At 37.4% G+C, this 13,923-nt stretch overlaps 2 pseudogenes; both read left to right on the top strand.

The window, feature by feature from the left end:
* Positions 1–201: 201 nt before the first annotated feature.
* Positions 202–1,219, top strand: LOC148831660 (UDP-glucuronosyltransferase 2C1 pseudogene; annotated as a pseudogene).
* A 4,152-nt stretch (positions 1,220–5,371) lies between these two features.
* Positions 5,372–6,970, top strand: LOC148831659 (UDP-glucuronosyltransferase 2B31 pseudogene; annotated as a pseudogene).
* The last annotated feature ends 6,953 nt before the right edge of the window (positions 6,971–13,923 follow it).

Here is a 13,923-nt window from a genome sequence, read left to right as displayed (position 1 = left end):
CTTTGCCTTGCAACTGGAGATATTTGATACGTTTTCTGAAACGCACAGAAGAGTGAGTGTAATGGTCCAAAAAATGTTCGAAGACCAGCAGTTAGTGAAAAACCCCCAGCCCAGTCAATATGATTTAGTCCTTATTGACCCTGTTTGGGGTGCTGGAGTTTTGCTGGCACACTACCTTAAGCTCCTTTTGGTTTTAAATGTATGCTGGACCACTGCAGGAGAAGCCATTTTGCTGTTGCTCCATCACCAATATCGTACATCCCAATGACAGGATCAGGATTAACAGATAAGATTAATATCATTGAGAGACTGAAGAACAGGCTGTACTATGGTCTTAGTCTCTTTCAAAACATGTGTCAGTCCACATTATCAAGCTGTGTGTGATAAATACTTTAACTTAGGAACTAACTACTATCATCTGTTGCAGTCTGCTGATCTTTGGCTCATGAGGGTTGACTTTGTCTTTGAATTTCCACATCCCACCATGCCTAATGTTGTTTACATTAGGTTTCAGTCCAAACCTGCTAAGTCTCTTCCAGATGAGCTGGAGGAGTTTACTCAGAGCTCTGGAGAGCATGGTGTTATTATCATGTCCTTGGGAACGTTTGTTAGCAAACTCCCCAGTGATATAATAGAAAAGATAGCCACTGCTTTTGCCCAGCTCCCTCAGAAGGTTATCTGGAGACACATGGGTGACAGACCTGCTAACTTGGGCAACAATACCCTATTGGTTAATTGGATGCCTCAAAATGATCTCCTCAGTCATCCCAAGACCAAGCTACTTGTATCACATGGAGGAACCAATGGGATCTATGAGGCAATTTATCATGGTATGCCAGTAGTGCGACTGCCAATATTTTTTGATCAGTATGACAATTTTGCCCGGCTTCAGGTTCGAGGAGGAGCCAAAATCCTTGATGTCACTAACCTAGACAGATATACTTTCTTCCAGGCCTTGCAGGAAGTCCTCAGTGAGCCATCTTACCGGATGAACATGCAATGGCTCTCAAACCTGCATCGGAATCAGCCTATGAAACCACTGGACAGTGCCCTCTACTGGATAGAGTTTGTGATGAGACACAAAGGTGCTGCTCATCTATGTGCAAAGTCCTTCAGACTGCCTTGGTACACCTACTATTCTGTGGATGTTATTATGGCCTTGCTAGTAGCTGTGGTTATCTTCATACTCATTATCATTGTAATTTTCAGATTTCTGTGATATAGGGTTTGTTATATGATAAAACCAAAATCAAAATAAGCTTAATTTATGCCTAGACCGGCATATACACTACATAATCTCTTATTTTTTTGTAGTTTTACTCAGATCAGTAGGTTTCTAATAAACTATAACATTTCATTATGAGAATTATAACATTTCATTATGACCATTAGAAAAATTTACAGAAGACAAACATAGAAATTCATATGGGGCTGTAGAAGAATAGCTCGCTACTGTAAGTATATAACCTCAATAAGTAGTTCATAAGTAAAAGTGCAAGGTAGTTTAATAATATAATTATTTTTTTCTGAGTTTCAACAAAGGGAAATGTTTGCATCTGTGTAACAGCTAACCAGGGCAAACTCTTTGACAACATAAGATAATAATTCTCAAACTAGATGGGAGCGTGGAGGAAAGCTTAGGGCTCTAGCCTCCTAGCTAGCATATAATAGGTTCAAAGGATTCCAAGGTGGGAATGTTGTTGTAAAGTCGTGTTAAGATTAATCCTTTAAATTTGCCATTGAATTCAGATTGATCTTACCCCATAAGACAACAACAACTTTACAGCAAATGAATGGCACAAAAAGACGGTCAACAAGTGAATAACACACAAAAAAATATAAGTCATGACCGACATACAGAAATGTATATCCCCAGTCCCTGTGTACCCCCACCTCACAATCTGGTTTGAGCAGTGAACCCATAAGAGCCCACAGCTGAGTGCACATGCGATTTAAAAAAACTCCAGAAAAGATGGTTTTCACAGAGGACTCGCCCACTCACACTTTAAGGTACTGTAAAAGCACAATTAAGTAACCTGTAATTATATAAATATAAATTAATTATATAAATAATTAATCTGCAGGGATGAGAGCCACATTGTCACACATTTTGGAAATATTTTTTCCTATATTGAAACAGTTGTACAGCTGTCTGTTTTTCATTGCTTGAATAGTTTTGTTTAGCACCTAGTTAACGTAAATGCCATTTCACCTAAAAGGTTGATTCTGGGGTTGTTAACAGCACCTTGACTCTAGTAGAGAAAAGGTTAGTGAACTCACCTATTCCCTTTGCCCCATACAGATAAGAAAGTATACTTGTCTTTAAAGTATAAAGGTTAAGTAAAAAAGACACGCTTACAAAAAAGATTACAGATAAGATGGAGTTTAAAGTGTCTACGAAATGCCAGGTTCTGTTGTCTGTTTTATACAATACTTTTAAGAGGCCTGTTTATTGGTTTTCTATTTAAAAAATGGTCTGAAACCACATCAGCTGCAGATTATGTAGGATAACAAAAATGAAATGGTCTAACAAAATCCACAACAATGAAGTAATATAACTGGCAGCCAAGTGTTAAAGACACACTAACATGAAGACAGTTGACATGGGTCATTCACATCATATATATTTTCATGGAAAACAATCAGCGTCATCAGAGAGTTCTGTACAGTGAATTTAAAAAGGGCTGTGAGAGGGGAAGCTGATTCAGACTCCCCAAGGACTGTCTTAAGTAACAAATACTGTACAGTCAGTCTGTCGGCTGAGCTTAAGGACTTGGGAGGATCCAGTCTATGTCATTTGAGTTTAGTACTCTGGCATGAAGGAACAGAACAGATCATCAAATCACCCTGGCTGACATCAGGAGAGAATACAGAGAGCAGCTTGTACTAGCACATTTCTGGAACTTTAAATGGAAGATCTTAACTGACTAGATACCAAATATATCCTGTTTTTTCATTCATCATTCCTGACATCAGTTCTTAAGAGATAAACATGTATAACATATGTTTTCATAGTTTATTTCATTCATCCCTCCTCCACCCTTTCACCACCTTTACAGCTGTCCCTTGGTCACTCCTCACAATGAATAGGGGTCCCAGCCACCTCATATTATGACCTGGAGGATGGCCCTCACCCAGGAAAGTTCAGCCAAATCTCACTTTACTAAATATTCAGTAAACATCCTTAAATCCTTAAATTCTCTGGTGTTTTAATTTATCATGAAATGTAGAAACTGATTTTTGGTATCACACATATTCATACTGCCAGCAGCTATATCACCCTGCAGCTCTCAACTGGCTACCCACTGAAGCTAAGCAGGGTTGAACCTGGTCAGTACCTGGATGGGAGACTTCCTGGGAAGCTATGGTTGCTGCTGGAAGTGGTGTTAGTGGGACCAGTGGGACCAGTGGGACCAGTGGGGGACCCACCCTGCAGTATGTGTGGGTCCTAATGCCCCAGTATAGTGGTGGGGACACTATAATGTAGTGGGCGCCGCCTTTCAGATGAGATGTTAAACTGAGGTCCTGACTCTCAGTGGTCATTAAAGATCCCTGGGCATTTCTCGATAAGAGTGGGGAGTTATCCCGGTGTCCGGGCCAAATTTCCCCCCTCGGCCTTTACCGTGGCCTCCCAATTGTCCCCATGTATGATTGACTTGCACTGGCCCTGCGATGGACTGGCGACCCGTTCAGGCTGTACCCTGCCTTGCGCTCGTTGCTTGCTGGGTAGGCTCTGGCTTCCCACTACACCGTATGGTATAAAGCGTTTTGGCAAATGACATGACATGACATGACATTCATACTAAAAATATGATTGACAGGCATTATAAAATGACATAGTAGGTGTAGAGATAATCTCTGTATTCATTTCCACTTTTCTCTTGCTCAGCAGATGAAAGTTCATTGTACTTGCCACTATGTCTGTTCTGTCGTCATAATAGGATGTATTTTTTCAATGAATAAAACCCAATGAGACTTTGTCTCAGATGTATTAAACAGTAAAAAACAACATTCTCAATGTGCATCTCAGTAAGTCAAGTCATCACTTATTAGTCCATATCTGCTTCAAAAGGTCCTAAAGAAAATGTATTTTAACTACAAATTTTATTTGCTTACTTTTTGTCATGCATCTACATGCTACATCTGGAAAATGTACAGACAAAAGGAATCACACAAAAAAATCAAAGATAGCAAAAGTACAACATCAATATTTCTATTAGGTTGCAGCTATATACATTTGAATGTAAAATATTTTGGTTAATGGTTCATGAAGGACACGGGGGATAACCCAAATATGAAGAAAATGAAGGATGACAAGTTAGCTTTAGAGATGTTCAAATGCTCACATTGAAATGTTATAAAATATTTTAAACTGTTTCATTACCTTTTAAAAGTGGTCATTAGAGTCGATAGTTTTGAATCCACCTTGCCGTATCATTGGTGTTTAGTATCATGTCTTTACTTTATTGACTGCAATTATCTTTTAGTTATTAATGAAGAGCTTATGACATACTGTAGCTATTTTGTCATTTGTGTGGGCATATATCTTTACAATTATCACAGAAATGTGCCGGAATTATCTGAAGAAAATATAAATCTTATATAAATTTATCAGTGGATTCTAAATCTTGTCTTCGTTTTGATTTGCTTAGTCAATGAATACCATGCTATTTTTAAGAGTGTCACTCCATAAAGTGTGGACTTGGACCTCAACCTAAATGAGTACTTTTACTAAATGACTGAGCAGACTCTGTATGTCAGGGTCACTTTTGGATTTCTCTCTCATGTGCCAAGGATTTTAAAACACGAGTAAGTGAATTTTCAATATATTTACTCCTTAAAACTTTTCATAGAATCTTTCTTCATATTTACATTTACTTTTTAACATGTTCTGTCTTTGTGGGAATATGTACTCTGTAGTATGCAATTTAAAGAAAATGTTTTTAGTATTCTAAGTTAGTGTCAATATCAATGGATACCAAATATTTTCATAAAATGCAGCAAGTTCTAATACATTGGAAGACTTAAATATTAAAATGATTTTTTTCTCATAGAAGTATAAAATCTTTATCTTTATATGTGTATATAAAAGGGCAATTGTTTTCCAATATTTGGGATTTGTGGTCTAGACTGAAAAAAAGGCAGTCTTTCTCCATGTGTAGATTTCTTTTAAAGTGTGCAGCTGTAGAGAAGGAAATTATGGAAGAATAACAACAGTAAACCCATTATACAGTTTGCACCATGAAATGTATCAAAATGGTCATTTTGATTTAAATGGTCTGGTTCAATCTACTGCTTTGTGTATATTACAATAAGACTGCATTATTGATCACCATTTATAAGAATCTTAAATGTTTTTTTTTTAGATACAATGCAGACGTGTGGTTCATGGAAAACTCTCCCCACTTTAATATCTCTTCTAATTATCATCTCTGTCCCCTTTTCTGATGGTGGCAAGATTTTAGTATTCCCAGTGGATGGTAGCCATTGGGTGAATATGAATATTTTGATAGAGGAGATGCACTCAAGGGGACATAATATCACTGTGATCCGAGGTGAAGGCAGTTGGTACATTAAGGAGAACTCACCCTACTACACCTCAATCACGATACCTGAAAATAAGGATATGGATAATAACTTCTTCCACTCATTCCTCATCAAATACCTAGAAGTTCAAATAAAGGAGAGTTCCCTTTTGACATTCCTCACCTTGAAAAGGGATTTCCTTGCCATGATTTCTGAAGTTCACAGAGCTATATGCAAAATGGTGACTACCATGTTTGAAAATAAGCAGCTAATGCAACGTCTACAGGACACTCAGTATGACCTGGTCCTGACAGATCCTGCTATAGCTGGTGGAGTCCTGTTGGCCCACTATCTGAAACTACCTTTAGTTTTGAATGTTCGTTGGATCACCAGTGGGGAAGGCCATTTTGCACTTGCGCCTTCACCATTGTCATATATCCCAGTGCCAGGATCCAGATTCTCAGATCAAATGAATGTCATTGAAAGGGTCAAAAACTTCCTTTATTATGCCATCATACTTTACGAGCAAACGTTTGTGGTTGACCCACATTATCGAGCTGTATGTGATCACTATTTTGGTCCAGGAATTGATATTTACAGTCTCATTCAAAGTGCAGATATATGGCTCATGAGGGTTGACTTTGTCTTTGAATTCCCACGACCCACAATGCCCAATGTTATCTACATGGGGGGCTTTCAGTGCAAGCCTGCTAAGCCTCTTTCACCAGATTTGGAAGAGTTTATGCAGAGCTCTGGAAAACATGGTGTTATTATCATGTCCCTGGGAACCCTGGTTAACAGTCTTCCTATTGACATAGCAAATGAGATAGCTTCTGCTTTTGCCCAGCTCCCTCAGAAAGTCATTTGGAGACACCAAGGGAACAGACCTGCTAATTTAGGAAACAACACACTATTGGTCAATTGGATGTCACAAAATGATCTCTTGGGACATCCTAAGACCAGAGTTTTTGTAGCACATGGAGGAACCAATGGGGTACAAGAAGCAATTTATCATGGCATACCAGTTTTGGGTCTTCCACTTCTTTTTGACCAGTATGACAACCTCCTACGACTGAAAGGAAAAGGAGCAGCCAAAATCCTGGAAATTAACAAAGTTAAGAGTAACACTTTCCTTCAGGCTTTGCTGGAGGTACTCAATGATCCATCTTACCAGATGAACATGAAAAAGCTCTCCAGCCTGCACTGGGACCAGCCTATAAGACCCCTGGATAATGCAGCATTCTGGATAGAATATGTGATCAGGCATAAAGGTGCTGCTCACCTACATTCAGAGTCCTACAAGATGCCCTGGTACACATATCACTCTGTGGATGTTATTATGTTCTTACTGGCAGCTGTATTTGTCTTCATAATGATTACCATTGCTGTCATCAAGTTTATCTGCTGCAGGGTTTGTTATAGGAGAAAACTAAAATCTGAATAAATTGAATTCCTATTCATGCTCAAATTGTCATCAACTTGACTGTAAATGGTTTGAAAATGTGAAATTCCATTATGTAAAAATGTTTGCTAAAATGCTAAAATGCTAAAATGTTATGTTTTAAGTCCTCATAAAAAATGTCTGATAAATTAATATTATGGGTATTCAAAATTACATTTTCTTATTAAATAAAGAAAATAAATAAGAAAGGAAATAAAAGGTGTGTGCCTTAACTACCACACCTGTACACCTGATGTTTGAAATCAGAATCACTAAACTCAAACTCTGGCCAGCTGCTTTTTTAACTCCTCCTGCTACTCTCCTCAGTGTAGAATGTTGTAATAAAAGATAATAGAACCACAGCAGCATTACTTTAGTTCATTTTTTTCATATCCCATACCTATTCACTAGAATTTTCAATAGGTGGCACTGTCAACTAATTCATGTATTTCTCAGGTGATTACTATCAAAGGTGCATTTGTGTGACATAACCTTGTCCTCTTCCACATACAGTAGAGAACATTTCGTGTATTTACAGTCTATATTGCATTCAAGCCTGTCATTGTACAAATGTATGAACACACTGTTTTATAGTTTCATTCTAGCATAGCTCTTCATTATCTAATAGATATAATATAATCAAACTATTGATTGACATAAATCGGTTCCCATTGTTAAAGAGTTGGATATTGTAGTTCAGTAAAGAAAGTTCAATTTAGTACAGATAACTGAGAGCAGGACTGAAAATTGAAATCAAAAGATATCTCCGGGTCTCCAGGGCTAAAACGGAGAGACCTTGAAAAAGAGAAAACCATATCAGAGTTCATGTCACATACAAATTGAGATGATAAAACCACAAATGGTTCACAACTGGCAGAGCACTGCTCAGCTGGGCTTGACTGATCAAGGCTAAATCCTGAAACTTCCTAAGCACCTACAGGCACCCACTCCCCCACGGGTTGCTGTGCAGCTTGATGAATGGCTTGATGAGTAGAGGAGTCTGTACAGTATGTCCTTCCTCATTCGCCCCCTCATGCAGTGCAGGTGTTGTCACAGTGAATCAAAGCGTAAAGGAACAGAAACCAGTTGAATTCTGGGCAGCTACTCTATATGATAAGGATGGTACAGAATTCTAAATTTAAAACATGATAGGTCGCTCTTGGAATTTGACAACCACTGAGACTTGCACAGAAGTCAATATTTTGACCTTACCAGCATTCGAAAATATAAGCTTAATTGCAGTTTTCTTTTTGCAAGTGGATTGTACCATCTACCAATGGAAAGACGTCACCAAGAACAGAACTGGGAATTCAAGGCTTACAAGTTAATATACATTTTAATATAAGCTATTTCTCAGTCTTTTTATAAAATGCAGAATTTATCCTTTTTTCTTTAGTCACTTAGCATTTTTTTAACCTATTCTTTTGGAAATTTTGGCAACCCCGCAGCTTTGTTTCATTAGGTAATTTCTTAAGAAATCCACAGAGATTTCACAGAGATGCACAGAGAAAGAAAATCTCCAGAAGCACCATTTTTAGGCCATGCACATTACCGTGCAAGGAAAAATATGATAATAAGCAAAGTTATTTATCAACAGAACAATAAAAGATTCTGAATGAAGTATTATTTTGTGGATTGCTCAAAATAGAAATAATTCATACAGAAAAGAAAGTGTATTTTCTTTACTGCATCTTCAAAGGACTTCACAGTATGACATTAGGTAACAGCTGACATTTACTTGAATAAAAATGATGTTAACCTGAAAAAATTAACATGAAAGCATAGCTTCAGGTTATTTATACAAAACTTTAACTTTGTTTTTGCAGAACCTAATGTATCCCGGGGGGGCCTGGATGGTTACATTTAGAATTCTAGCTATGTCTGTTGTTCTGCAAAAGTCTGCAAAAACTGGTTTGAACAGTCTGAAGAATCCAAACTACCACATAAAGTTGCAAGATAAGACATGGTGGTCTGAGTTTTGAGGTATTTGAAAAAAGGCGTGAGCTGAAGGATTTGACTTCAGAAAACTAGGACAAGTGTAGCTGTTGTATACCACTGCATGCTTTGGTAGTTGCTAGAGTCTGCATTTGGACCAACTGTCTACAACTGATGCATGCATGATTGATCATAAGGGATGGAGGTACAACCTTGTTGTGCACAGTGTTACTTGTTTTTTTGCTAAATAATAATAGCTAAATATATCTCTTCTGAATGTGAAATGAGAAGCAATGGGCTTGGAGAGATCTTTAGTCTTCACAGCCCTACATTTTCTGAAGCGATCTCCGAGTCTCCTTCCTGTTTCTCCAATGTATATGGCTGGGCATTTACTGCAAGAGATCTGTATCTGTATAAACCTATTACTTGTTCCAATACAATACATGACATACTTGTATGTATAAATACTGACTACAGACCCACCAGCAAGGTGTTACTTCTTGAAATAATAAGCCTACCTCCAGATCAGAGGATTTAAATACCAACTTTGGCAAATTATCAAACCTAAGATTATTTTTTACAACATCCCAGGTCCCCTCCATGACTGAGCTTAGTTTCCAATGTCTCAATAGAAATGCATACTGTATATGGGGTGAGAACAGAATTTAGTATTCAGCACCCTTTCATAAATAGTAATAATAATAACAACAACAACTTATATTTATAAAGCACCTTTTCAAACCCAAGGACAATTTACATAGTAATAAAGAAAAAGACAAAAAAGTACTATAAAAAGTAAAGAAAAAAAAACAAGAACATACAGGTTCATACAGATAGAATACAATCAGACATAGGCCCTAGTAAAAAGGTCTGTTACATACTTAAGTGCACATATAATACAGTGTGTCTCAACCACTTCTATTCATGCTAGTTTTATGATCTCTTTGACAGCTTTGTGTTTACTTTGCTGTTGCAAATAAGAAGTAAGCACCAAAAAGATGCTTCTGTGGTCTTGAGTATAACTTTCTGCCTTATTAAAAGCTGCCTTCAGGCTGCTTTTAAGTGCAGTTTTTCCACAGGCTTTTTGTACTTGATCACTTTTTATTTGCTCCACTATTATTATTATTATTATTATACTATTTGCTGTTGCTTGCAAAGGCTTATCTTATATGCGTAGACAATTTCATTAAAAAAAGGATTCAAGTGGAATTATGCTTTACTTCAATGGTCAGAAGATTGGTCTTCAACTTATGTGCATCTGTCCATCAATCCATTTTCTAACTGCTTTATCCAATAAAGGGTCGAGGGGGAGCTGGAGCTTGTCCCAGCAAGCAACAGATGCAAGACAGGATACACCCTGGGCAGATAACCAGCCAATTGCAGTGTACATAAAAATACTGATACACACTCAGTGACACACTGATATCAGGGCCAGTTTTCCCAGCAACCAGTTAATCTACCAGCTTGTCTTTGGACTGGAGTACCCAGAGTAAATCCACACAAACACGGTAAGAATATCCAAACTCCACGCAGCATAGCACCCTAGAAATTGAACCTAGGGCCCCAACAGTGTGAGGTAGCAATACTAACCACTCCTGCAACACTGTGCCTCCTACATTTATGTGTATGAACAAAATTATCTGACAATGTATCTCCGTATTAGAGCAGAAAGTTATCAAATATCACATTCATTTTCATTTACGAGTTTAAAAAAAAGCTTAGGAGATTGAGGGTATCTGAGTATTAAGAAATATACAACAATTCATACTACAGCCTCAGGTTCAATGCATATTAGGGGATTAGAATGATATACCCTTTGTGCACTCTAGTGTCCTTCGACATGCAGTATATCTTCACTGTTTGCTTAATTTAAAAACCACAAAAGCAGCCCACCACACATGAGACATTTTCCTGTATGAATGATTTAGAGATTATTTCATAGTTAGACAAAGTTGAAGATGATACCAAAATAGGAGGGTTAGAAAACTACATAGCATCCATCAGAAATTCATAATAACTTAAATAGCAAAGCTCGTGGTTGATGACTGGGAAAACATAGAAAACATGGAACATGTCCTGTGTAGAGTGTTACATACAGGTGGTAAATACAAGACCTACAGATATACAGTAGATGGGAAGCACAGAGCTTGAAGGTCCTGCTTATGAAAAGCACTTAGGCATTTAGGTGGGCGTCATTCACACTTTCACATTATAGATAAGGATCTATAGCTAAAAGTGTGGGATTTAAATCAAAGGTATGTTAAAATTGTGCAATGGAAATTAGGTAAATATATGCTTAACAAAAATATATTTCTGCTTTAGGATATTTTTGCTTTTATTATCAGAGACATCAGAGAAGAATGTCTAAATACGTACTGTAGACAGGCTCCATGGAATGGCCTACACACAGGCTGAAATAGATGAGCCTCTTCAATTTTAAACAGAGAACATCTTTTATGTTCTTGTGTACAGCCTGTCGGTCTTTCTACCCACTGTATACTGATTGTAATGTTTTCCTTTTTACTTTCAAATAAAGGTCTTTATCATGAGGGAATGTGTGGAATTTAAGTAATACAAAGTAATATTAACATTATACAATGGAAATAAGGTATTTGAGGTAAGACCTCATTTAGAATGTTGTGGAATTTTTTTATTATTACATACTGCATTGCCATATATATATTAGACAAAAACAGAAACCCTGTTTGAGATAATTAATTTATGACACATCTGGTACATGCTGTCATAGGTTTATTCCTATGCAGTTATTGAAATACAGCTACATATTTGTTTCCTGTGTCTAATTAATACAATTGTTTAAACCACAGAACAGTCCTGTCCAGTTTCCTGGAAAGATTATAAATATTTTATCTCACATTCAGAAGAAAACACCCATTTTAGCAAAAACTATCACATTTGTCCTTACGTGGAGTGTAGAATGTCCCCCTACTGCAGTAAATTTGAAGTAATGACAATGTACTTGTATAAACTTTCCACAGGTGATGCCATATTTATATATTACAAGAGAGCACCTTTCAAGGTCACTAATTTGAATTCCAAGTTTAATTTCTCAATGTAGAAATTAATAGAATATTCTATTGTTTTCTATCAGTGATTATACTTCATTATACTTTGTTCTCTGCATTTGCATTATAAATATAAATAAAGTAGTCCTGTAATGATCTAATCTGTACTAAAAACAGACATGGAATGCAGTGCAAACAGTTATTAAGGGGAACATGAAGCTACACTTTATCCTAAGTACTGAGAGAGCCCTAAAGCAGAAAAAAGCAGAAAGCAGAGAGAGCCCTTACATCAATTTCCCTACGGGATTAGTAAAGTATTATCTATCTATCTACAGTTTCCTTTCCAGGGTGTACCCTGCTTTGCGCCTGTTGCTTGCCGGGATAGGCTCTGGCTCTCACTCCACCCTGAAATGGAAGAAGCAGTTATTAAATGAATGGATGGGTATAGCAAGGAATCTTCTGATTCTGTGGTCTGGTCGGATACCACAACGAAAGTGAATGAAAACACATTCAGGAAAAGGGAGAGTTACAAACAATAAAGCCTAGTACATATTTGTTCTGTCAGTTAGCATTATGCCAATACCTGGTGAGGTGTCTGAGCCCAGAATAGGTTTTAGCTTCTTTTTAAGGAAGACATGCAATTTGTTCAAAGTACACACATAGGAAAGAGACAGCAGGCCCATCCTGAATTCATGTAATTAAATAAGCTAAATCAATATAAACAGTTCTTTAGTTTATAGTATTTAGTATTTGCCAGATATTTCATTTTTGGATAAAAAAGCATCTAACCGCAACAGTATTACTTCTCTGTTAAAGGCAATAATTTTATTACCTACATTTTCATGCAGGTAAGCCTATATCACCTCTGGATGCTCTATCGTTAAGGGAAACAACTATTTATACTATGATTGCACCCATAACAGATGCTGTAATTTCCCATCCAAATAACAGGAATCAGGAATAGACCTGAATTGTTACACATTGTAAATAGCACGCACAAATACAATTTTAACAAACGATTTTGCTTTTTTGCCATAATACTTAAGAATTAAACTGAGATTTAACAAACTTATGAGAAACCACTGATACCCAAGGGGTACAAGCAGGTCCAAATATCCAATTATACTTTGGGCTCAGAAGATTGAAATATCTCTTTGCATTAAAAAGAAATTAAGGAGAAGTTGTGATCGTCGCGGTTCCGCGCAGGGTCGTGCCCTCCGCCACCCGTTCCGTCCCGCAGCACCTGGGCCGCGAACCCAGGTCTCCAGCGTAACGCAACAGGGAACCAGCTGCATGAGCTAAAAGAGACCTCCTGCAGCCCAGGCAGCTGAGGTCCCTGCTACGCGCAGTGAGGGCGTTGACATCACCGTATCCGAACTAGCTCCGCTACAAAGTTTCTGAGGATGTACAGTATCATGAAAGGTGTTGCATAAAATAAAGTTTATTATCTGTGTTAACAAGTCTTCCTGAACCAAAACACAAAAAGAAAACTGCTTCCTAGGATGGTAGGTTTCTTCAAATGTTTTTTGTAAAGCTGCAGGAGGAGTTAATTAAAAAAGAATAATCTGAAAGTCAAAGCATCTAATGTAATAATTGGTGAGGTAATTCATTGTTCTCCAAAATTTTCATATGTGTCTTATGATTGATTTGCACATATTTCAATTTTCCTGCTACAGCATTTCATTCAAAACTCTGAATTTTCACCAACTTCAGGTGACAGAAGGACTCAATGCAACTACTGTATAACATGTTAAATGTTAAGTGACATTTGAAGGTCCTGAAACTCCTACTGCCCAACAGTGGGAAGGGTATAAGACAGAAACAATTTCTCTTGTGTGTGCATATCATACTGATCTCTCTCAATAATTGTGCAGAAAGTGAGGACATACAGAGGATGGAGCAGTGCTAATTTGTTTCTCCACACTGCTCCCTGATGGGGAGCCTGTTAAAAGCCTTTAAAATATTTTCAAACTAAAATCAGAAGGACTGTCAGTA

This window comes from Atractosteus spatula, chromosome 7 (genome assembly GCF_055471065.1).
Source record: "Atractosteus spatula isolate fAtrSpa1 chromosome 7, fAtrSpa1.hap1, whole genome shotgun sequence".
NCBI lineage: Eukaryota > Metazoa > Chordata > Actinopteri > Semionotiformes > Lepisosteidae > Atractosteus > Atractosteus spatula.
Note: the sequence above shows the minus strand (reverse complement) of the source record. Positions and strands in the feature narration are given on the sequence as shown.